The following is a 24,987-nucleotide window of genomic DNA, read 5'->3' as shown; positions in this document are numbered from 1 at the left end:
AGAAATTTCCCACAATTCTGTTTCTATTCTTATGGCTGCACAAACTGAAACGCCGTTGTAATGCAGGGTCCGAAGATACAGAGGTATATTTAAATTATGGTAGATCTAGTTTTTTGTTTAATGCACAAAAGCTACATACTGTCGGAACAAAATCGCGATACCAAAAAATAATTAATGTAAAGCAATGAAATTTCGGTAATACATTTGTCTAGGGAACGTATACAAGTGATTACCATCCCGAGATCACAGGTAAGCGCGAGATAAGCCATTGGAAATGTTAAATGCTGGTACATTAATAAACTGTGTATCCACCAGAATGTCGAATGCAAGCGTGCAAACATGCATGCACTGTATTGTACAGGAAGAGAAAGTTTGTGGGACGGAATTCCATGCCTGCTGCACTTCCACAGTCAGTATAAAGACGGTAAATGTTGTTTGTGGATCACGCTGGAATTGTCGTCCGATGACGTGCCATATATTCTCAATTGAAGGCACATGTGGTGATCGAGCAGGCTAAGACAACATGTCTACACTCTGTACAGCGTGTTGGGTTTCAACAGCGGTATGTGGGTGAGCGTTATCTTGTTGGAAGACACTGCCTTTAATGCTGCTCATGAATGGCCGCAAAATAGGTCGAATCATCAAACTGACGTACAAATTTACTGTCAGGGTGCGTGAGATGACCACTAGAGTGCTCCAGCTGTCATACGAAATCGCACCCCATACTGTAACTCCAGGTGTACGACCAGTGTATGTAGCACGTGGATAGGTTGGCTTCAGGCCCTCGAATGGACTCCTAATCAATACACGGCCATCAGTGGCACCGAGGCAGAACGAACTTCCATCAGCAAACACAGCAAACCTCCACCTTGCCCTCCAATGAGCCTTTGTTTGACACCGCCGAATTCGCAGTTGGCTGTGGTTTGGGGCCAGTGGAAAGCACGCTACAGGCCGTCTAGCTCCGAGCTGTCCTTGAAGTAACCGATTTGTAACAGTCGCTATATCACTGTGGTGCCAAATGGTGCTCAAATTTGCTGTTGCAGAAATAGTACGACGCACCACGGCCCACGTCCCTCTCCATAGTGTCAGGTGGCCGACTGAAGACCGTCTTCTTGCAATCGTAAATTCTCGTGAACACCGCTACAGTGGCTACATTCCTGCCAAGTGTTTCTGCTGTACTGCAGAATGAGACGTAACAGTCCATTGAAATCCATTTAAAACACGTATTTTTGGATCCAACTTGAAATAAACAGGAAACACTCACGTAAACAAAAGATGGATCTGTGTTTGTAGAATTATTGCAATGAAACTGGTTACTAAATTATAATTGTATTGAAGTGTATGCGTCCTGTAATTGGTACGAACATTTTCCAAACCATGTATCTTTTGCGTTTTATAAAAATAGTAAAACGATTGTTATATTTCATATTTTGAGTATTTGCACACTCGCAAAATGTTAATGGTTGAAAATCCATATATGTATTTGCTCTGTAAGAGCCAGTGAAACTTTTCAAATATGTCATTAATTTTGAGGCAACAGTTTTAATTGTAATTTTATTAAAAAACCCTTTATAACATTACCGAGGATCGTTTGTGTGGTGTCACCGTCAGACACCACACTTGCTAGGTTGTAGCCTTTAAATCGGCCGCGGTCCATTAGTATACGTCGGACCCGCGTGTAGCCACTGTCAGTGATTGCAGACCGAGCGCCGCCACACGGCAGGTCTAGAGAGACTTCCTAGCACTCGCCCCAATTGTACAGCCGACGTTGCTAGGAATGGTTCACTGACAAATACGCTCTCATTTGCCGAGACGATAGTTAGCGTAGCCTTCAGCTACGTCATTTGCTACGACCTAGCAAGGCAGCATTACCAGTTTATATTGAGATTGTTATTTATCTTGGGATGCGTGTGCAGTCAGACTGATGTTCTCCAATTATGGATTAAAGTTAAAGTATTACAGCAACTGCGTCCGTTTTTCTAAGTTCTCATTTCCTTGTAATGTTTCAGACCTCACGCCAGCCTGCGTGAGCTTAAACACGTGCCTTTCGGCTACCTCACAGTGGCTTGGCTGTCTGGCCAAGTCACAACAGTTTGGAATTATAGAGGCAGCCATGTTGGCATTTAACGTCAGTGTCTTTATGAGATTTTGTGCAAGAAGCATGTAATTGATTAAGTAAGACGTACGTCAGTGTTGTAAGCATGTCAGCACTTTTGAGTTTTGTTAATGTAACATAAAAATTATGACGTGATATAGAATGAAGGTTCTGAAACATAATGTTAGTACTGTCATTCTTGGTGTAAAAACCAAGTTACAGTGGACATGGAGGAACACAGAGCTTGTGGCACCAGCAGATAATAAAGCAGTTGGATGAGTACACCCTACAAAATTATAAGAATTTTAATAATAATTTTACAAGAAGGAACATCCAGCTTCTCGTAGCCGTATTACACGACCGCGTTCAAACTGAGTGAGATACTGATATTGACGTCTTTGTCGCCTTAAAGGCACTCATGACTAACACTAACTCACCACGTCCAATCTCAAAGGTAACAACGCTCGCGATCTCCACAGTGTGCATTTAAAGGAAACCTGACTTGAATCATCATAGTGGAGCTACTACCGCCACTCTTTTGCGACTGACACGAAGAATGAATTGACGTCATCTTTCAGATATCGAAACACGCCTACCAACTTCCGTTTTTGTCACACAACCCCTTCTTGATATTGCAATTTTTTGCGTCAATATATTTATTTAGGGCAGCTGAGAGAAGTCATCTGTAATCAGCAGCACAGAAACGAAATATCTATTTTTGCAGTGCCTGGACTGTGGACCATGTCATATTCAATCTACTAAGGAGGTTGATCTGCATTTAACCCCAATGAATAGTGGTGACAACGAAGATGCGCTTGAGAGGTGAAAGTTTAACTGTCGTCTCTTTCCAAGGCTGTCTAATTTAGCAATAAGACTGTGTTATGTTCCAACTCCATTGTGTCTAGCGAAAGAAACTGCTGCGTGGCATGAAAAGCTACCTAGGATGGACGAAACAAATTTGATACGAAACGAGTCTACCGATTGTAATTACGCCAACTGCAAATAATTTGAAGACAACTGTATTCCTGTTTTGTTCTAATTTCTTAGGTCGTCTAGTTCAGATATATACCTCTGAATGAACAAAGCAAACTGTTTCATAAAAGAAACACCAATGTGGTTTTTCATTATGAAACCAACAAAAGTTGACACTTAAAACAGTTTCCCTGTGAAATTCCTAACCATTTCCTAATATTCATTATCGCATAAGGCAAGCCGTTCTCTCTTATGGATCAAAACGATGTCGCGATGAAACACTAGTACCTAGAAATACATTTAGGTGACAAAGTCATGGGTTAGCGATATGCACATACAATAGTGGCAGTTGCATCGAATAATCTAGGTATAATGGGGCAGTGTGCTGGCGAAGCTGTCATTTATACTCGATAATTCACGTGTAAAGGTTTCCAAGGTAATTATGGCCGCACGACGAGGATGAACCAAATTTTCACGACGTGCAACGCAGTGGCTGACGGCCTACCCTTAACGAGCGACAACAGCAATGTTTTCGTAGAGCTGTCACTGCTAACAGACAAGCAACACTGCGTGAAATAACCACAGAAGTCAATGTGAGACGTACGACGAACGTATCCGTTAGGGCACTTGCAAGATCCCCTCGCTTCTAAACTGATACTGTTATTACTCACAAGGGAACCTCCCCATCGCACCCCCCTCAGATTTAGTTGTAAGTTGGCACAGTGGATAGGCCTTGAAAAACTGAACACAAATCGATCGAGAAAACAAGAAGAAGTTGTGTGGAACTATGAAAAAATAAGCAAAATATACAAACCGGGTAGTCCATGTGCAAGATAGGCAATATTAGGCACATGTGAACAGAGGAGCGCCGTGGTCCCGTGGTTTGCGTGAGCAGCTGCGGAACGAAAGGTCCTTGGTTCAAGCCTTCCCTCGAGTGAAAATTTCAGTTTTTTATTTTCGGTTTACATGACAAACTCTTATGTTTTCATCACTTTTTTGGGAGTGACTATCACATCCGCAAGAAAACCTAAATCGGGCAAGGTAGAAGAATCTTTTTACCCATTCGCGAAGTGTATAAGTTAGGTGGGTCGACAACATATTCCTGTCGTGTGACGCACATGCCGTCACCAGTGTCGTATAGAATATATCAGACGTGTTATCCTGTGGAGGAATCGCTTGACCTATGACCTTGCGATCAAATGTTTTCGTCTACAAATCGCACAGTACTGCGGTGCGGTCGCAAAACACAGACACTAAACTTATTACAGTGAACAGAGACGTCAATGAACGAACGGACAGATCATAACTTTGCGAAAATAAAGAAAGTAAAATATTCACTCGAGAGTAGCCTTGAACCCAGGACCTTTCGTTTCGCAGCTGCTCACGCTACCCACGTGACCACGGCGCTCCTGAATTCGCACTCTTCTTGATGTTGCCTATCTTGCGCATGGACTATTCAGTTTGTATATTTTGCTTACTTTTTCGTAATTCCACACAACTTCTTTCTGTTTTCTCGATTGATCTGAGTTCAGTTTTTCAAGGCCTATCCACTGTGCCATCTTATAACTAAATGTGTGGGGGGTTCGATGGGGAGGTTCCCTTGTCAGCCGCGAGTCCGTAGAGGGTAGTATATGTAACGTACAGTGTAACTGGTCAGCATTTCTACCCGGAATTTACGAGTATAAGTCGGATCTTCCTTGATCCGCCTTGGTGGGTCCTGTCCTCGGATTTCCTCCTACCTGTGCGCGGTGCAGCTCTCGTAAATGTCGTCCCGTGCAGATTCTTTGGATGTCTCTGTCGGTGGAAGCTAATTATCTGATATTGCTGTCGATCAACTTTGCGGTATCTATTTACTCGAAATTAACATTCAGAGTGACGTAGTATCACTTTTATTCCTATTAGATCAATAATATAACACTCATGTCACAAACTACTCGTAACCGAGAGCATGGCTACCATAGAACAAGACAGGAAGAGCTCTTAACGCCGACTGCCGACTTTGGCGCGCAGTCCGTATCTCTTACTAGTTAACGAGGCAAAATTATGACAAATAGTTTTAAACATCCAGAGGCTCCTCCTAGTATTCATATTGTCATAAATGACTTTAATTATTAAATATAAATAAAACAAATCGGAGACTTTGGCGCCAAGATGGCGGTACTTCCCGTCATGTATATTTCCCAGTCTGACGCTTGTTGCTACGGTCCAGCGCCGAGCCCCACTCCACTACGCGCGACATATGGTCGCTTCGTCACCTAGCCAGCCAGCGTGGGAAATGCTCTCCGATTCATGGCCGGCTACGGACTACAGCACTTCCTAACTATTGTAAATACATCAATGAGAGACAATAATTTATTAAAACTAGTAAAAATGTCTTCCTCACGTAAGAGGAACCTTACGCACTGCAGCGAAATTTAGCGTTAATGAGCTATACAGCAGCAGGTGACCGACTCGAGAGCCTTCGCTAACACCGCGACATCGCTTGCGGCTCCTCTGCTGCACTCGTGACCATATCGGTTCAACCCTAGACGACTGGAAAACCGTGGCCCGGTCAGATGTGTTGGTAAGAGCTGATGGTATGGTTCGGGGGTGGCGCAGACCCCACTAAGCCACGGACACAAGTTGTCAACAATGCACAATGGAAGTTGGTGGTGGCTTCCTAATGGCTTGGGCTGCGTTTATATGGAATGGCTGGGCACTCTGGTCCAACTGAACCGATCACTGACTGGAAATGTCCGCCTGCTTACCTGAGTGACAACGTGTTTGCGTATCATTCAGCGGCCCTGGGTTAGATTACCGACCGGGTTGGAGATTTTTCTCCGTCCGTGGACTAGGTATTGTACTATCCTTATCATCGTCTCATCACCACCGACGAGCAAGTCGGCCAATGTGGCGTCACCTGAAATAAGACTTGAAATACGGCGGCCGAATCTTCCTTGGTTGGGGCCTCCCAACGAACAATGCCACACGTTCACTTCATTTCACTGACTGGAAATTAGACTTGGCCACTGTTTCTATGTTTCGATACAGTGTATCGATACGTGGAACTGTTTCAGTGTTTCGGAACGGCTACGGTTCACTGTTTCGAAACAGTGGTGTTTCATTACACCCCTGTCTCGGATAACTGGGCCACATTCGGTCTCGAGCCAGACACAGAAACTGTATCGTTGTTTCAGAATAAGGCTGTTTCAGTCCACCAGTGCTTGGAACGGACTAATTGTATCGAAACAGTGATGTTTCATCCCCCTCTGTGTCGGACGAGATTCGGGCTCGGCACAGGTACTGAAACACATTTGACATACCACTTCATGAAACACTTTCAAGAGTGTCAAAATCTTTGTGACAAACAATAGCATGAAGCTTAAGATATCCGAAAATAAAGCTTCGTTTCTAGCTGACTGTCATATTCCGAAATGGCGTAATATCTGCTTTATAAACACTAATCAAGCAATAAAACAACACATACTATTCGCATTCAAAATAATAAATATGTGAAAATCATTCAGTTAAATTACACTTTTTGATAACATGTACAGTAATCATATTAAGAAACGTAAGTAAGCCTACAACATTTTGAATAAAAAAAGGCGTAGAGTGACAGTTATTAGACATACACATAAATCTGATTTAGGTATAATTGCAAGCAATCTGTTTGACATATCACTGATAGTGTAATGGTGAACGGGAAGGACTAGGAATCATGGTGAATTTATAGTAACGGTTCGAAACACCTTGAAAGACAAAATTTTTTTCTGTTATGTTTTGTTATTTATTCGAATTATTTGGCGTTATTTGTTGAGTCTATAGTCACTGTGCCTATTATCCTCAATGATTCCCTTTGTGTGCATGGCAATTAGCAGGATGGGTATATTACCCATACTAACGGAATGTGGGAATTCCAGTAGCATATCCGTTGTTTCTGCAGTTTGCTCCCACCTCCAGTTCCGTTCGTGGTGGCCTTTCTGTCTTCAGCTATGGCTGTCCTCATGCAATTGAAAAGTATGAATGCCACACGACACGAAAGCAGCGCATTTTCTGCAGAAATACGAAACTGCCAAGACGCCTAAGTGATAATTTCATACTTTCTGGGATGTGATTAGCGCTCTCGCAACTCATTTGTGTTTATGTGGACATACTTGTACAGTAGACATTCAAGATGATAAAATGTGTAGGTTTATTAGATTACAAAACACAAACTGTTTCACTGTTTCGAAACAGCGTATCGAAACATTACATTGTACTGTTTCATTTGTTTCGAAACAGTTACGTGTTTCAGTTTGCCCATCTCTACTGGAAATGGTTCTGTTCAACTACTTGGAGCCACCCCATCCAGTGGTTTTTATAAAGGCTTTTGGAGGAGGTACTACCCAAGACGTGGAATAAGAAACAAAATATTCATTTCACAGCTGTTCATGTATTTCATTTTCCCAAACAACAATGGAAGTTTTGTAGATGACAATTGACCTCGTCAGCAGGGCACAATTGTTTTCGACTGGTTTGAAGAACATTCTGGACAACTAGAGCAAATGGTTTAGCCATCCAGATCGTCCGATATGAATCCCATCCAGCATTTATGGGACATAACCGAGAGATCAGTTCGTGCACAAAAATCCTGCGACGGCAACACTTTCGAAATTACGGACGTCTATACAGGCAGCATGGCTCAATATTTCTACAGAAGACTTCCAACGACTTGTTGAGTTCATGCCACGTTTTGCTGCTGCGCTACGCTAGGCAAAGGAGGTCCGAGACGATATTAGGAGGTATCCACTGACTTTTGTCAACTCAGTGTGTACACCTACAGCATAACTAAAGTGATGAGAGTGTAATTCCATGAATTAGTGGGAGCATGCGAAGAGTGACACCAGCCTACAGACACGCACAACATGCCACTAAAACAGTTACAACAGTAGGATGGGGAGCACTCCATACAGGCCAGCCTCCTATCATCCATACCTGCTGACAGAAGTAAAATGTATGAGAGAACAAGCCCTGATAACAGTCTGTCACGATAAAGCAGAGGAAGTCAGACTATACACTGAATACTCATCTGAACTGGTGGGACAGCTTCTACATTAACAGTAATACCTATAGAAGGCCGTCTTTTAAAGCATTGTCAATTTCAAATATTCTCTTTGGAGTCGAATAAAGCCTTTTAAAGGAGGTACTACCCAAGACCTGGAATGAGAAACAAAATATTCATTTCGCCACTGTTTATAATCGAACCAAGGCAGCCCTCGTGCCGACTGTAATACCAAAATACTGCACTACCTATGATCCATTCGAGAGGATGTTCCTGGCTAAATACTGGTCAGGATGCCTACCAGAGCTACAAAAGGGACTCTGAAAGAAGGTCTTCATTGCCGAAATGTGTAACACAAAATAAGTTAGTCTCAGGAAAGATTTTGAGTGGTCTATCAGGAAAACACATTACTGGGATGAAACCGTAGCACACAAAAACATACTACAAATATTGAAGATCAAACTACCTATCAATATTCGTGAGAAATTGTTTAATGTAACAGACAACAGTTCTTGTCAGGTGTTCACTTTGTAGATCTTATACCAGTAGGCTTTAAGTGTAACAGCGACAGCGGTGGTGCTGTTAGTATCAACGAATGCAATCTACAGCTAGGTACGCAATTTCCAAGCAACGGTTCTGCGCTGAAGAGGCAATCTGAAGGGGGACCCCAAACCGCTCATACAGGAGACAATATCTAAACTGTGCCAACTGCTTTCGTAATAAGCCCATAGCCTTCTCTGTTCAACATCATGCAGTCTCTATAGCTGCATCGTTCGAATGTTTAACGAAAACTGAAAGTGGGTGTGAAGTCCCATCCGTACAAGCAGCAGATCGTTCTGCATCTTCGATCTAACGATCTGCTAAGGCGTAGACAATATGCTTACCACATGTTAAGAAAGATCCACGATGACGACAATTGCATTAAAGGTCTACGGATGTCGGATGAAGCTCACTTCGACTGAAGTGGGCTTAGTCAACAGACAGAGTTTTCGCTCTTAGTCTCAGCAAAATCCACGGAAGACATTTTGGAAATAACATTCATGTGGGTGAATAAATGTTCCAACCTTTTCAGCTGACAAGAATTACGTTTGTCTAGACACGCAGTCGTTGATTGGCGAAACTTTAGTAGGTAAGTATGTGTGCCAGATTGGGTTAGGAATTATGGGTGACATTGGAAAAATTATTGAGATCGACGAATGCAATTTCAGAAAACTGACGTTTCACACAGGCAAACGAGCAGTCGGTGGATTATTTTTTGGACGAGTCGAGAGACAAGGCAATAAGTGTTTCTTCGAAGTAGTTCGTAAAGAAGAAAAGCGTATTCTTCTTAGTGTACTCCAGAAGGCCCTTCTTTCCGAAACTACCGATATTTCAATTTTTTTGAATCCAACGTTTGAAGGATGAAGGTTTCATCCATTTTTTCGTTAATCATAGTTCCCATTTCAAACACCCGGAAAAAGGTGCTTATACTAACAGTACCGAGGGCACTTGGTCTGCAATAAATTGGACCTTTCGGGAACCGAACAACTGCAAGAACATCTTTAATTCGTTTCTGCTTAAGTATGCGTGAAGGAGACAGTGGAGCCAGAAAAAAATTATTTAGAAGTGAAAAGAATTTACCATCCCCAGCTGAGTTCTGCGCTTTCTTCTATTTCCTTCTTCGTAGTTATCTGACTTAAGAAAAACACAAATTTCTGACAATGACAGAAACAGTGATAAGAGTTTACAATCCCTAACAAAGTTCTGCCCATTGTTCCATTTCCTTTCTTGTACATCTTATCTGAATTGGACTAACATTTATAAATCAGTTTCTAATTTTTTGCTGATGTGTCGTGTCTTGCAACACAGTGAGTTCCTATGTGTGGTTAGGTAGTACCCTAAAAGCAAAGCAATAATAATAAGAATAATTTCGGTTGCTTCATTAGCCTGATGCAATTCTTTCAACTGGATGTCACTTTGGCGACTTGCGTGTCCCTAATCTAGGCCACTTGTCCAACTTGGGGAAGGAGACCTACACTTTAACGTGGAATCCGAAACACATGTTTTTATGGCGACCCCTCACATCGTTGAGAGGTGAAGGCTGGGTTAAGACGCACAAGGAAAAATCCAAGGTTCGACCGGGATTCTATACCACTCCCTCTTGTTTTCCAGTCAAGCACACTTTAACACACATTTACAGTCTCGCTTGTTAAAAACACTTCGCTATTTCTATTTATTACTAATCTGTAACGAGTTCCGAAGGTGCAGCTAGGCAGGAACCCAAGAACACAGGCTACACTGGTGCGTGTGAACTGAGGAGCAATGCCGTTCTCGTAAATGTGCACATACGGTGTCCTATATTAGCATACCGCAGAAGCACGCCCACAATGCAATTTTGTTGCAAAAGCGAAACGGAAGAAGAAGCACAATCAGATTGGCTACCTGCATCTCACTAATCGCCTCCATTCTTCGTGATTCATCGCACCGTTACGAACACCTACACGTCACCTAAAAACCGCCGACACCGTAAGTGCAGGAGAATCTTGGGAATCTAAGTAGTTTATTGCACGGTTTACGCAGCACCTAAAGCGTGATCCCTGAAATCCCACAGAGCACAAATATCAGAGCGTTGACAGGGTTTGCATGTAGGAGTACCAGAATCTAATATAATTAACGAGAGTAAGTTCTGTACGGTGCGCTGTAGTGATCGAAACGATACAAACTAGCGAAAACTGTATCTAAAAAAACAAAGGTAAAATTGCGTCCAACACAGTATTGCAATGGTGTCAACTAGTAGAAACACTTTTAACACAGCTTCACATACAGATATGACGTACGAATTTTGGGTCAGAAAAAAGATAAAAAGGGAATCATTCATCTGAGTATTAGGTTAACACACTTACTACAAAAACGAAGACACCATCCCCACATGATCCTATAATCTGTTTTACTGAGCAACGTCATCAAAAACTACTTCGGAAAATCAAACACAGTGACAGGAGTAAATATTTCCAAGTAAATAAATTTCCCATGTAGGGATAATGGTGCACATTCAAAATGACTGATAATTCACATTGCGACTTGTCTGAAGAAGTCAACTTCGCTGTCAATTAAAGAGTTTTAATCTCGCTCCGGCCGACGCTAAAGATGAACTATAGTTTGTAAAGCTTACTTTTGCCAGTAGGATGTTAAACTCTTGCGAAAGAAGCACTGGCGGTTGCGTGGGCCGTGAAGAAATTTAAGTATTTATTCAACTGAAACAAACTAGTGGTATATTCAGACCACCGAGAACTTCTAACAGGAGTATGATACAGAGATCTGACACACTTGTATAAGGGGAGAGGATAACAAAGTAGTTGATGCTTTGTCAAGAGTACCTTTAGGAATGAAATGTTGCTTGAACTGTGCTGAGATAGGCCAAGAGTTTATGGTAGGCAGGTTTCAACTATTAGAGTTTGAATGAAATTTAAAACAACTAATAAGAAATTTTAGGAAGGTTCAACTACATGATCCTTGTTTTAGTAAGGCGGGAGAAAAGCTAAGTATCCAAAAATGATAGAAAACGATGGATAAAAGTCTGGAGAGAATGTAAAGGCGTCTTGCTCAAAGAAAGATGCTATTAAATTAGTATGATATATTCATCAGATTTATGGTCATTTTGGAATCAAGACATGTTTAGACCACATAAAAACTTATTATTATTATGAAAGTGTAATTCGAGGTTTTAGAAAAGAGTTACCTAAGTGTAAGGTCTGTCAACAAACGAAAAGTTTTAAGGGGAACAGTAACATGCGAAGTTACTCCACTGTTCCTATGCATTTGTGGGATCTAAATGTGGTTGGCATTTTTGGCCCACTGCCCCACAGAACTGGCAGTGTATTCTATATCCTAGTCATACTGGAGTTGTGGTCTAAATTTGCAAAACTGTATCCCATTTAGTCAGCTACGAGCAAGACCATGATTACAATTTTTTATAAAAAGGAATATTTTCCCAAAGCAGGAAAACCAAGAAGATTGATAACGGATAATGGTCCACAGTTTGTAGCACTTGACTTTAAAGATTTCCTGAGGGAACAGGGATTTTCAAATTTATTAAAGGCCTGGAATCACCTGCAAGAGAATCCCTCTGAGAGAGTAACAAAAGAATTAGGTTGGCTAATGAGAAATTACTGTGGCAAAAGACATGCCCTCTTTTTCTTATGGAATTTGAGAGAGAGCCCAATGACACTCCGAACGACATTACTAGAATCGTGCCAGAGGAAATAGTGATGGGTAGACTACAAGGTGATAAGTTAATGCATAAAATATAGACCCTCGCCCTAAAAAACCTGATTGGAATAAGAAATTAGAAAAATTCATGACTCAATGATAACAAAGAAATGCTAGGAGCAGGTTTGGAAGGATGAATCGTGAGGAACTAACTTTAGAATACAAACAGGGAATCAGGTTCTCATTTGAAGCCATTGTAAGAGCAAGAAACTTGACGAACATATAAAATAGTTTTTCCACTTGCATGATGGTCCATACGTAGTTAAGGCGGTGAATCATCCCTCAACGATATTGTTGAAGGAGATCGATTCAGAGTAATAGGCAAAGATTACGTAGGTGATGTTACACAATATGTAGTGCCTATGCAGCGCATACCAACCAGGTCAATGGGAAGTACCTTATAGATTTTGATAAGTGAGTATGCTACTATCAACGGCATAAATGGTCTAGCCTTTGACTTGCAAGCTTCAACTGTTTTACGCCTCCAAGGGATCGTAGACGTACATATGACATAAACTTCACATTGATACGTCTACCCATTCCTGAGAGAAAGGGTTTTTAACAGTCGCACAGACAGAGAGTTGGACTGACAGTCCGATGAACAATAAAGTGAGCCTATAAGGATTCCCTCTTTACAGATTGAGGTTTGGAACCATAACACGTGCAAAAAGTGTATTCAGTCCTGTGACGAAATCAATCACAGACTTCTACAAATGGATATCGATGTGAGAAATAATTCTTTGGTTGTCAGAACAGCATACATCGCAATGGACGAAGCCGTAAATACTGAGAATGGCAATTTCCTTTCTGCTCTGATGACGTCTTTGGAAAAGTTGTAAATCGGTGGGAGGTGTTTCTAATTGGTGACCGTGAACGTGTACCAAATTACCTGACCCAGTAGTAGGCCGCTTCTGTGAATAATAATGGCGAAATGCTAATTCATTTATGTGAACAACAGGAGCTCACACAGATATCCACTAATATACATGGATGCAATCCAGACGTAACCTGAAATCGGTCACTGACCATATTATTGTCGGACAGAATACTAAAGTGAAAGTTTAAGACGTCACAGACGTGTGTGACCCAGAATATGACTCAGATCATTTCTTGGTCATAGCAAAAACTTATTTTCCCTGTGAACAAGTCTTACATCGTATCAGGTCAGGTGACGAAAAAGGAACTCCACTGAACAATATCAAGCATAATAACGCGTGTTGGAGAAAAGACTCAACTAGTTTCTTATACCAGATAGGGCTCGCTGTGAAACTGAATAGAATAGGCAGGGACACTGTGGCGAATGAAGGTAGAGAAAAAATTGTAGATGAGAAGAAAGCTGATTTTGAGAAATGGTTGTCTACACAAAAGACTCAATACAGGTTAAATTATAATGACAAAAGGAGAAGGGTACAGTAAGAAGAAGGCTAAGGGCAGCTAGGCTTACTGGGAAGAGACATGTCACGAGGCAAACCTAGAAGCAAGCGACACGAAAGGTAATCAAAGGAATCCAAAACGCAGTACAAAGACATTGTTGGAATGAGTCTTCTACCGAAGGGGAAGTGGGAGACCTATTACAAAATCTCCTAACGGAAAAAAGGGAATAATTCACAGCTGATTTCTAAAACCATCCTGTTAACACAAACCGACCAACAAGTAGTGACTGAGCAAATGTTAAGTACAGCTCTACAAGAAATGAATAACGGGAAAGCTACATGCTTAGGAAACTTACCTGTAGAACTCATGAAACCAGTCCCCAGAACAGTTTATAGAAATATTTAATACATGTTTAAGTGGCGGTTAACAGCGAAATGAAAGGAAAAAAGCAATTATTTCATCCATATTTGCAAAATGACGCCGATGCAATTGTGCAAATTAGAGGAGTCAGCGTTCTTTGTGAGGTAAGTAATAAAACTGTGGTGTCACCGCCAGACACCACACTTGCAAGGAGGTAGCCTTTAAATCGGCCGCGGTCCGGTAGTATACGTCGGACCCGCGTGTCGCCACTATCAGTGATTGCAGACCGAGCGCCGCCACACGGCAGGTCTAGAGAGACTTCCTAGCACTCGCCCCAGTTGTACAGCCGACTTTGCTAGCGATGGTTCACTGACAAATTACGCTCTCATTTGCCGAGACGATAGTTAGCATAGCCTTCAGCTACGTCATTTGTTACGACCTAGCAAGGCGCCGTTATCATTTGCAATTTATCTTGTGATGCATGTACCGTCCGACCGATGTTCACCAATTATGGGTTAAAGTTAAGTATTCCAGCAGCTACGTACTTTATTTGGCTAGTCTCAATTACTTTACCTGTTCCAGATCTCACGCCAGCCTGCGTGAGCTTAAACGCGTGCCTTTCGGCTACCTCGTAGTGGCTTGGCTGTCTCGACAAGTCACAACAAAAACATGAAACGGAAGCATAAATAACAGGGTCGGACGAGCAAAATGGGTTCAGAGGAGAAGGCTTATGGACAGATGACACATTCACTCCTGAACACCTCATTAAAAGAGGTAAGAAGGGGTAATGGTGATTCATTTAACTTTTATTGATTTGCAACACGCATATGATACAGTCCCACTAACTTGTATGTAGCAAAGCAATATCTTGGCACAGTAGTTATGTCCAGGCACAAACTTACATGAGCATTTCAACAATATGGTTGAAGGAGGTTGGTCATTGGCACCACTTTTATTTCAAGTATACATAGAAGAAATTTTGCAAACCTGGAAGAGGAAATGACGTGGAATGGGAATTCCTATAGGAAAAAAAATGCTGTATACTTTAATCTTCGCCGATGAAAAGAACTTTATAGCAGCAGATAAAGATGACGCCCGTTACATGTCCTGGTAACTGCACGAATAGTACTAAAAATTGTGTGTCCATTTAAATACTTAAGAATTATTCTTAGAACAGAGTGTAAGAAGCGTACAAGACAATACAAAAGTGTGCAAGTAAAAAGAGTACTTGGCCCACTTAACGCCTTGCTATGGAGTGACAAAATTACAAAGAAAAGGGAGGTATCACTGTAGATGTCAATTGCATCTAGTATCACTATACAAGGCGCTAAAAACTGGGAGATAACCAAAAAGGATAAAAATAAATTTATAGATAAGATTTTTGGAGAACAAATTATGGCATCTCCACAATGTAACTCGTCAGAAATGAAAGAACACAGGAAATTATAGGAGAAAAAACACTATTCTTGATGTCGTAGATAGCAAGACCACCTCCAACGAGAGGATGATTACCGACGACCAAAACTTATCTATGAATGGACAACGGGGATAAGAAAACGTCGAAAATCCCTAGAAAATGCATACAAGATGTTAAAGATCCGATGAATTCAAGGAATATTCACGATGAAGACAAGAGATAGGAAAATACGGAGCCACGCGGTTAGAGACGCCATGTCACGAACTGCGCGGCCACTCCCGCCGAAGGTTCCAGGCCTCCCTCAGGCGGGTGTGTGTGTGTGTGTGTGTGTTGTCCTTAGCGTAAGTTAGTTTAAGTAATGCATAGGTCTAGGGACCGATGACCTTACCAGTTTGTTCCCTAAGGAATTCACACACATTTGAATATTTGGAACTACGAAGTCAGAAAGTGAAAGACGACTACCGTCGTAAAACAGCCACAATGAGGTTACACCGGAAACAAAAGAAATCGAGTGTCGTAAGAAATCCCTACAGCTGTAAAGAATATTTTCATGAAAAGCACGATGTGAATATAAAATATGTATAGTAAATAAATTGAAATCAGCATCTAAAAGTACACTTGGCCTATATAGCTCACGTGGAAATAAAGAGTTCGGAATACGAGAAAAAAAAAGAATAACGTTGTCGAGGGCGAAGCTTGTGTGGTACGTATTTCTGACGCTAGGTGTCTATAGCACAACTCAATGCAGCTGAGTGCCGCCTGCGTTGTCGACCTGGATTGTCCTGTTCATTTGCGCTGATTGTTTTAGTTTTTTTGTTCTTATTTCTTCTTTTATGATGACGAGTTTAAATGAACAACGTGTAGTTGTCAAATTTGTTTTCTACATAGTAAAAATGCTGCTGAACTGTTTTGATGTCAAAAACAGCTTACCAAGATGACGCTATGGGAAAAACTGATGCATACGAGTGGTCTGCTCGAATTAAAAATGGCGACATGTCGGTTGATGACAAACCTCATTCTGGACGTCCGTCAGCTGCCTGAATCAACAAAAATACTGAAAAATTTCGACAGCTTGTGCTCACAGACGATCGACAGATAATGAATCAACAGTCAAGGATTAGTGCATTATCTTGGAGCTCGGTTAAGTGAATTTGTGGCAGGCAGGAGACTGGTTCTTCCACCACGACAACGCACCTCCACACACAGCCATCTCTGTGAAGACAGTTTTCGGCTAAAAATGGTACGGTTCCACTGCCCCACGCCTGACATGGCTCAGCGCATAAAAAGAGGCATGAAAGGATACCGATTTGACAACACTGAGAAAAAAAGATGGAGCAGCTTTCAGCTGATGACTACTAAAAATGTTTCGAACAGTGGTAGCACCGAGAGGGCAATGTATTAGTTGTAATGGAGAATATTTTGAAGAGGACAAGGTCGTTTTGTGAACAATTTAAAAATATACAGCTTTAAAAAAAATTCGGTTTGCTTTTGGCTACTTCCTCATTATGCATGTATCAGTAAGAAATGGAAATGGTTATCACGCAAGAAGACCTTTATTCATCGGGAACAAAAGGAATAGAGTGACAGCTATAATGGGCGTCATGATACACACTAAAACGCAATTGGTCGTAAAGGAATCTAAGTTAGTATACAATATACTCTTCAGTTGTAAATCACAAGTGGAGATTAATATATATATATATATATATATATATATATGAGCACGCTCGCGTGCACGTATCAATAAATCAAAACGGTTATCATAAAAACAACTTTACCCCTTTATCGGAAAGTAAACGAACCACGTATCGGAGAAAAGCATCTATTACACATGACAGTTTCTTCCGAAACAAAGGGTCAGTACTATATTTGTCACACAAAAATATTGAAAACAAACGAAAATGACAGAAATAGCTCTACAAAAATGCAATTCAATATGCCCACCATGAAATGACATTACTTGCCATAGCCTAGTATCCGAAATTCCTCTTGAACATCAAAAATTGAAAGATACTCGAAAGATTGTCAGCTAAATAGCAAAAAATTAAGAAAATGTGCGTTAGCGGTTTCAGACGACAGGCGAATGTTGTATACGGGGTGTCTCAAACCTTTTGGGTCAAACTGAAGCAGGTGATAGTGGGTCCACAACTGATTATATTGAGATAGGGAACCGATCGTCGGAAATGCATTCTTATTTTGTTATGGACAAAACACAGCGTACATCGCATAAAAACAACGTAGCTCACAGTAATTGTTAAAAGTGACGATCGCCGGCCTCAATGAACGCTTGGTAACGACGTATAAAGTTCTTCTGCACTCTTTCAACGATCCTTGGTGTTTGTTTTACTAGGAGACATCCAGCTTAGACCCTATACTGTGTTCATCGTAAGAATAAACCTGATGTAAACAAACACAAACGCGATGATTGGTCAGAAGCTGTAGCACACGCACATTGGTGTTGTTGCGCCACTGGAAGTAGGGTAGACTTTTGTATTACCTTATTGCTGAGTTACGTTAAATGGAACTTTAAGATAGTCTACTATATCAACAGCCATCAACGTTTTTCTTAATCACGCTTTAGCTATGTAGTTTTTATTTCAAAAAGCGTGTACAGTCATAGGCTCCATACAGTTGTGCCCTGACTGTCGCGCTGTTAATACGCTGTATGAAAATGGCTGAGGCTGCTTCCTGCTTCGTAGTGAAACACGGTTAAAAAATATCGACAAATGTTTTTCATACATTTACAGAAAAAATCAGCTTTGAAGTTTTCCGAGCGTCTGTAAGTGATGCAGTTGAGACACAAACACACCTCGGATGGCTACCGGAATCGGTAGCGTAGAGGATTGATAATCTTATGCATTTCATCGATCGCTTTGGTCATCCTTTTTTCGTCCTATTTGAAATACCTGCATCTCGTAATTGTAAAATTCATCATCATTTCTTATCAATAATGCACGTCTTACTGTTTCTAGTTACATATTGCCCACGAAATTCCTGTTTTCATTTCGAATATCAATTCTTAATTATCGATATTTTATGAAAGGTTAATAAACTTTGCTTAAATTAAGAAAACAAAATAATTTTAAGGACAAAAATGATAAACCAAATACTCTTCATTTGGACTACGTCAATTGTTTTGTACCACAGATGTAGATAAGTGTCGTAGAAACATGAAAAACAATTGTTTTGACAGCATCGTCACACCAATCAAATTCTACATTTTTACTCTTGCCACTGTGCCATTACAATATGAACCCAAAAGAACTGATCTGAAATCAAGTCAAGGGATCTGTCGCGAGAAATAACAAGATTTGCCAGACATACTGGAACTAATGTATGCAGCTTTTTCACATCTAACTGCTGAACGCTGGCACGATATAGAACGGCACGCGATAAAAGAAGCGGAGAAAATGCGACGCCTGGTTGGCTTCGTGGATTCTGTTACTGATAAACTCCATATTAACGTAGTAGACGACAGTTCCAGAATTGAAATGCATTTCTTGGATTCATATAAGGAGGGAGCTAACAAATTACCAGACGACTGACTGTAATTAATATCTTCAGTGGCTTCAGTATTCAACAACACGGTGAAATCTCTGCAGTATGCTTTTGCATCACATATAGTTCGCTCAGGAAAATTACCCTGTGTTCGGAGTTTTCGTTAATCTTATTTGTAATTAGAGTAATGTTGGTTGAGAACGAAAGCATTTCATGCTTTTCATCTGGTAGTCTAAGAAGCGTGCGATAGTACTGGAGTTTTGCCGAATGTTACTTCATTCTCTTTGAAAATTAAATGACATTCGAAGCTGTATTGTTTCTCTGTTCGTCACTTTTTACGTCCGAACTGCAACAGCTCACATCATTGCAGTTTAGTTGGACCAGCCCCTTTATCGTACTTGACTGTACTGGACACAGCTTGGCTTCCGCTCCACATGAAACGAAATCCAATAAGAGTCAAGCAAACGCAGAAAAATACATGGTGTAATGTTTGCGTCAGGTTTATTCATATAATGAACACCTTATAGCAAGCAGGTCTTCATCCATTTCTACTGAGGTATCATACACCAACGTCTTGATGTAACCCCAGAGGAAATAGTCCAGAGGCGTGAGAATGGGAATCGCATTGGCTATGGAACAGGACCTGCCACTCCAATCAAACGATGAGGGTATGTATTGTTGTTGTTGGTGGTGGGGGTGTATATAGGCCGTTCAACAACTTGGTCATCAGCGTCCAAGCTCAACTAACAGAACACAAGTATAGTGTTATGCGTGTTGTTCTGGTGCTCGTACACATTAACATCGACACCAGGGATAGTTGTGTGCGTGCTTCACTGGTTAATACGTCGATGCAATGGTGGCGTTCGCCACACGACACACGTGCTACGTGCTAAGTTGTGTACATCAAGTCTATTTGGTGGTAAGGGGTGTAAGCTGTTTATTGCCCGCTGCTCATCCAGCGTAGAACCGGGACCTCAGCAAGAGTGCAGCGGAACTACATGCGCCGTCAATAAACGTGTTTTTACGACCATTGGATTCCTATCTCAGTATAGTCGGTCGTGGACGCACTATCACCTGTTCCAATTTGTCCCAAAAGGTTTGAGACACGCTGTACATAAACTATGGTACAAAAATATAAATAACCAGACTACGTATTACTTGACATTATTATGCAGTGCATTGTTTAAAAAAATGTTGTGAAAAAAGATAAAAAATACGGGTAGCATTTGGCAGTGGGCTGAATTGTCTGGATATTTAAAGGGAGGGAACAAATTCAGAATTCCGCCTCTTGTAAATCTTGCCGGCCGCTGTGACCGAGTGGTTCTAGGCGCTTCAGTCCGGAACCACGCTGCTGCTACGGTCGCAGGTTCTAATCCCGCCTCGGGCATGGATGTGTGTGATGTCCTTATGTTAATTAGGTTCAAGTAGTTCTAAGTATAGGGGATTGATGACCTCAGATGTTAAGTCCCATAGTGCTCAGAGCCATTCTTCCCTTTTCCTCCATATAATATTGTATTCTTTGACTTATCCCACTTTAAAATGCAACTTTTCTAATGTAATTAAACGTGGCTACATAAAAAATTAAATCAAATCAAACAAATCAGTGAAGAGTGCTTATATTAGCCTCCCTGTTCTGTTACAGGTGCTCAAGCTTGCACACACTAGAATGCTTGCATGTGCATACAAAATAGAAATTCTAACAAGCTTCAAGATACTTGAATAAATCTATCCTACACACACTCACACATGCATGTGCAAGTACGGTTGTGCATGCATGCTTGTCAAGCATGCAGTTACATGTGTAGCTGCCTTCAGAGTAATGTGATGTAGTCCGCTTGGGTCGCCATTATTTTTAAACCAACGTCTTGATCATTTGTTGGGTGGATTCTGTCTGAATGTGTTATATGGAATAAACATAATTTTTCTTTATTGTAGTATTTTCTGTAGGATTTCTTAATACAATGGTGAAACCGAGCGGTCTGGTTGCACCGGAAGATACTTTAAAGGAAATAATATTTGGTCCCACACGTAAGTCTGTTATACAAAATTCCGAAGAGATTGGAAACACATTTTTCGAGGTTAGACCAAAGAATTACAGTTTCAATACAAAGAGATATCACACTACTGAGCAGATGCAAGTGGATCTCTGCTTCAATTTATTTGTGTGTACGTATTATGAATTTCAAGATACGGGACATTACATATGTCTAGTAAACATACGCGCGGAAATCTGAAGTTTGTACCTTATTTTTACGTATATTCTGTCTGTTACGACGTATAGTCAAGCGCTGGCACGCCAGTCGGGAACGACAGAGTAAAGATGGCTGTGAGAAGACGTCAACCAATAGCACGGTGACCGACCCCTCTCCAGGCGGACAACGCGACAGCAGCGGCCCCCAAGCACCGCGCCCGAAAGGTCGCGACCCAATACGACCACGTTTTTCCGTCCGCTTCGTACGGTCACTACCAGTGGCCTGTTCTCGTCCAGACACTTTTTTCCTTCACGATAGAGTTGGCGCATTACTGCACCCCTCTTCTGTACTTCCACCGTTGGAGGGTGGCACAGAACCTAAAGTTCCACCTTCACAGCTTCAAAGTACTATGCTCGGCTGTTATTCAGCCGTTGCTTTGAGTCTCCTCTCACTTACCCACCGAGACAGACCGGATCTGAACCGGTGACGCTATGAAATAGTAGACTGCTACAAAGAATTTTAAAAAAATGTGGTCGCGACCCAGTTGAATCGCAGCTTCAAGATTAGGCATTTGTATAGAAGCGACTCAGGTTTGTATATACGGAAGAAACCTGTTAATTTCGTATGTCACCCTCTGCTTGCAACACATATGTGTAATTCTCAAAGTTAAGTACTGTATCTTTACATTTTGTATTAAAACTCATTAATACGATTTGTTTGAATGTTGTCTAGCGATTCGAGAAAGCAGGTTTCCTAGACACCCCATATTTGACAACTAGGCTGGATTTAAGACATACAGTATTGTTAACCGTTTTTGTGCTGATGAAGAACGAACGTCTGGGTCTTTGCATGCAAAGGGAAAATTTTAAACCTAAAGGCCAACATAAAGCTATGCAGCAAACATGTTTCTCCCTGAATGTTTTGACTCATAAGTCTTTGGTATCGGAAGGAAAGTGAAGTTACGTAGAAAGTCATCACTTCTTCATTTACTTCCACATTTATCACGTAAAGAAAGACAGAAGAAACTATCAATTCAGACAAATTTATAGGAGTCATCTTCTACATCGGAATATAAAAGTATTAAATGCATTTTGTTAGTACACTGCTGGCCATTAAAATTGTTACACCACGAAGATGACGTGCTACAGACGCGAAATTTAGCCGACAGGAAGAAGATGTTGTGATACGCAAATTATTAGCTTTTCAGAGCATTCAGACAAGATTGGCGCCGGTGGCGGCACCTACAACGTGCTGGCATGAGGAAAGTTTCCAACCGATTTCTCATACACAAACATCAGCTGACCGACGTTGCCTGGTGAAACGTTGTTGTGATGCCTCGGGTAAGGAGGAGAAAAGCGTACCATCACGTTTCCGACTTTGATAAAGGCCGGATTGTAGCCTCTCGCGATTGCGGTTTATCGTATCGCGACATCTCTGCCTGCGATGGTGTAATCAACGACGAACCTGGGTGCACGAATGGCAAAACGTCATTTTTTCGGGTGAATTCAGGTTCTGTTCACAGCATCATTATGGTCGCATCCGTGTTTGGCGACATCGCGGTGAACGCACATAGGAAGCGTGTATTCGTCATCGCCATACTGACGTATCACCCGGCGTGATGGTATTGGGTGCCATTGGATACACGTCTCGGTCACCTCTTGTTCGCATTGACGGCACTTTGAACAGTGGACGCTACATTTCAGATGTGTTACGACCCGTGTCTCTACCCTTTATTCGATCCCTGGAAACCCTACATTTCAGCAGGATAATGCACGACCGCGTGTTGCAGGTCCTGTACGGGCCTTTCTGGATACCGAATATGTTAGACTGCTGCCCTGGTCAACACATTTTCCAGATCTCTCACCAACTGAAAACGTCTGGTCAATGGTGGCCGAGCAACTGGCTAGTCACAATACGCCAGTCACTAGTCTTGATGAACTGTGGTCTCGTGTTGAAGCTGCATGGGCAGCTGTACCTGTACACGCCATCCAAGCTCTGACTCAATGCCCAGGCGTATCAAGGGCGTTATTACGGCCAGAGGGGGTTGTTCTGGGAAGTTATTTCTCAGGATCTATGCACCCAAATTGCGTGAAAATGTAATCACATGTCAGTTCGAGTATAATATATTTGTCCAATGAATACCCGTTTGTCATTTCCATTTCTTCTTGGTGTAGCAACTTTAATGGCCAGTAGTATACTTTCAGCCATGCAAATAAAATAATAAAAAATTAATTAAAAAGTTTCAATCAATAAGACGTAAAATGTAATTCCACCTGAAAAAAATTTAGCTGAGGTTTGGTTTAATTTCTACAAAAATTAAGAAGAAACGCCTTTACTAATTATATTTTGGCTTCCAGGCCTGTGGAAGAAGTAAACTGAATGACGCATATTGTGGCAAAAGGGCGGAATTAATTGAAGAAAAGTTTATTCATTCGCTTTTATATTGTATGTGCAGAAATAACTAAAAAACAGTGTTTCATACTGCGATACGCTTCCACCTGGCCGACTGTTAAAACGATAAACAATTAAAATTTCGCAGAAATCACGTGTACTGTACGAAATGTACAACGCTTATAAAAGTTACTCAATTTGTGAAATCAGCCCGCATCTCGTGGTCGTGCGGTAGCGTTCTCGCTTCCCACGCCCGGGTTCCCGGGTTCGATTCCCGGCGGGGTCAGGGATTTTCTCTGCCTCGTGATGGCTGGGTGTTGTGTGCTGTCCTTAGGTTAGTTAGGTTTAAGTAGTTCTTAGTTCTAGGGGACTGATGACCATAGATGTTGAGTCCCATAGTGCTCAGAGCCAATTTGTGAAATCAGTGCTTGATTTCACCTATAAAGGGGAAATTTGAACTGTGACCTCTACTTCGGATGGTACGTACTGACAAAACTTTCATTTAGTCCATGCTGTGTCTAGGAATCTTGCATACTCGGTTCGCTAGACAATCAAACAACTCGTATTAATGAGTTTTATTACCACAAGGCAAGTACAATTATTTAACTCTGATCTGAGAAATCTTGTAGTTCAAAATGGGTCTGAGCACCATGGGACTTAACTAATAAGGTCATTAGTCCCCTAGAACTTAGAACTACTTAAACCTAAATAACCTAAGGACCTCATACACAGCCATGCCCGAGGCAGGATTCGAACCTGCGACCGTAGCGGTAGCTCGGTTCCAGAATGTAGCACCTAGAACCGCTCGGCTACCCCGGCCGACAATTCTTGTAGTCCTTTATACATGATCATCCACAACTGCAATCATACAGATGTGTCGCAAGGAAAGGGCGACATACAAAATAATCAGTCTTCTTGAGAACAAACACAAGTAACAATTCTGATCCTACTGACAGCTACTAACAAAGGTCTGTCAACTGAAATGCAGTGACTGCTGATCCCTAACGTGGAGACTTCTCAACAACGAAGCTGAACAGATTTGGGTATTCGGAGGCATGGAGAGACTCAAGAAAATGCTGTAATGTGAAAGCGTATTCCAGAACTAAATAAGTGTAGTACCTCTTAATAACTTTCTCTTGCCCGCGTCGAAGTCATTACAGATGGATGGAAATCGTACAACAATTTGAAGAAGAAGGGATTTCACCACGAGTCTAAACCATTTTCTCGAATTCGTGTAATCTGATGATCTGTCTGTGCACCCACAGAATATCGAGCAATTATGGAAATCCCTGAAAGTATCTATCAAACGAGGGAGACCGGGAAACCGAGATGAATTGCTCATTTTTGAATACATCTACTTCCACAATTAGCGCTTACGTGGTATAAAACGTTTCTGCGAGACTACCAGTTTTCTTGA

This window comes from Schistocerca americana, chromosome 1 (assembly GCF_021461395.2).
Source record: "Schistocerca americana isolate TAMUIC-IGC-003095 chromosome 1, iqSchAmer2.1, whole genome shotgun sequence".
NCBI lineage: Eukaryota > Metazoa > Arthropoda > Insecta > Orthoptera > Acrididae > Schistocerca > Schistocerca americana.
The sequence above is the reverse complement of the archived record's forward strand: the minus strand, read 5'-3'. Positions refer to the sequence as shown.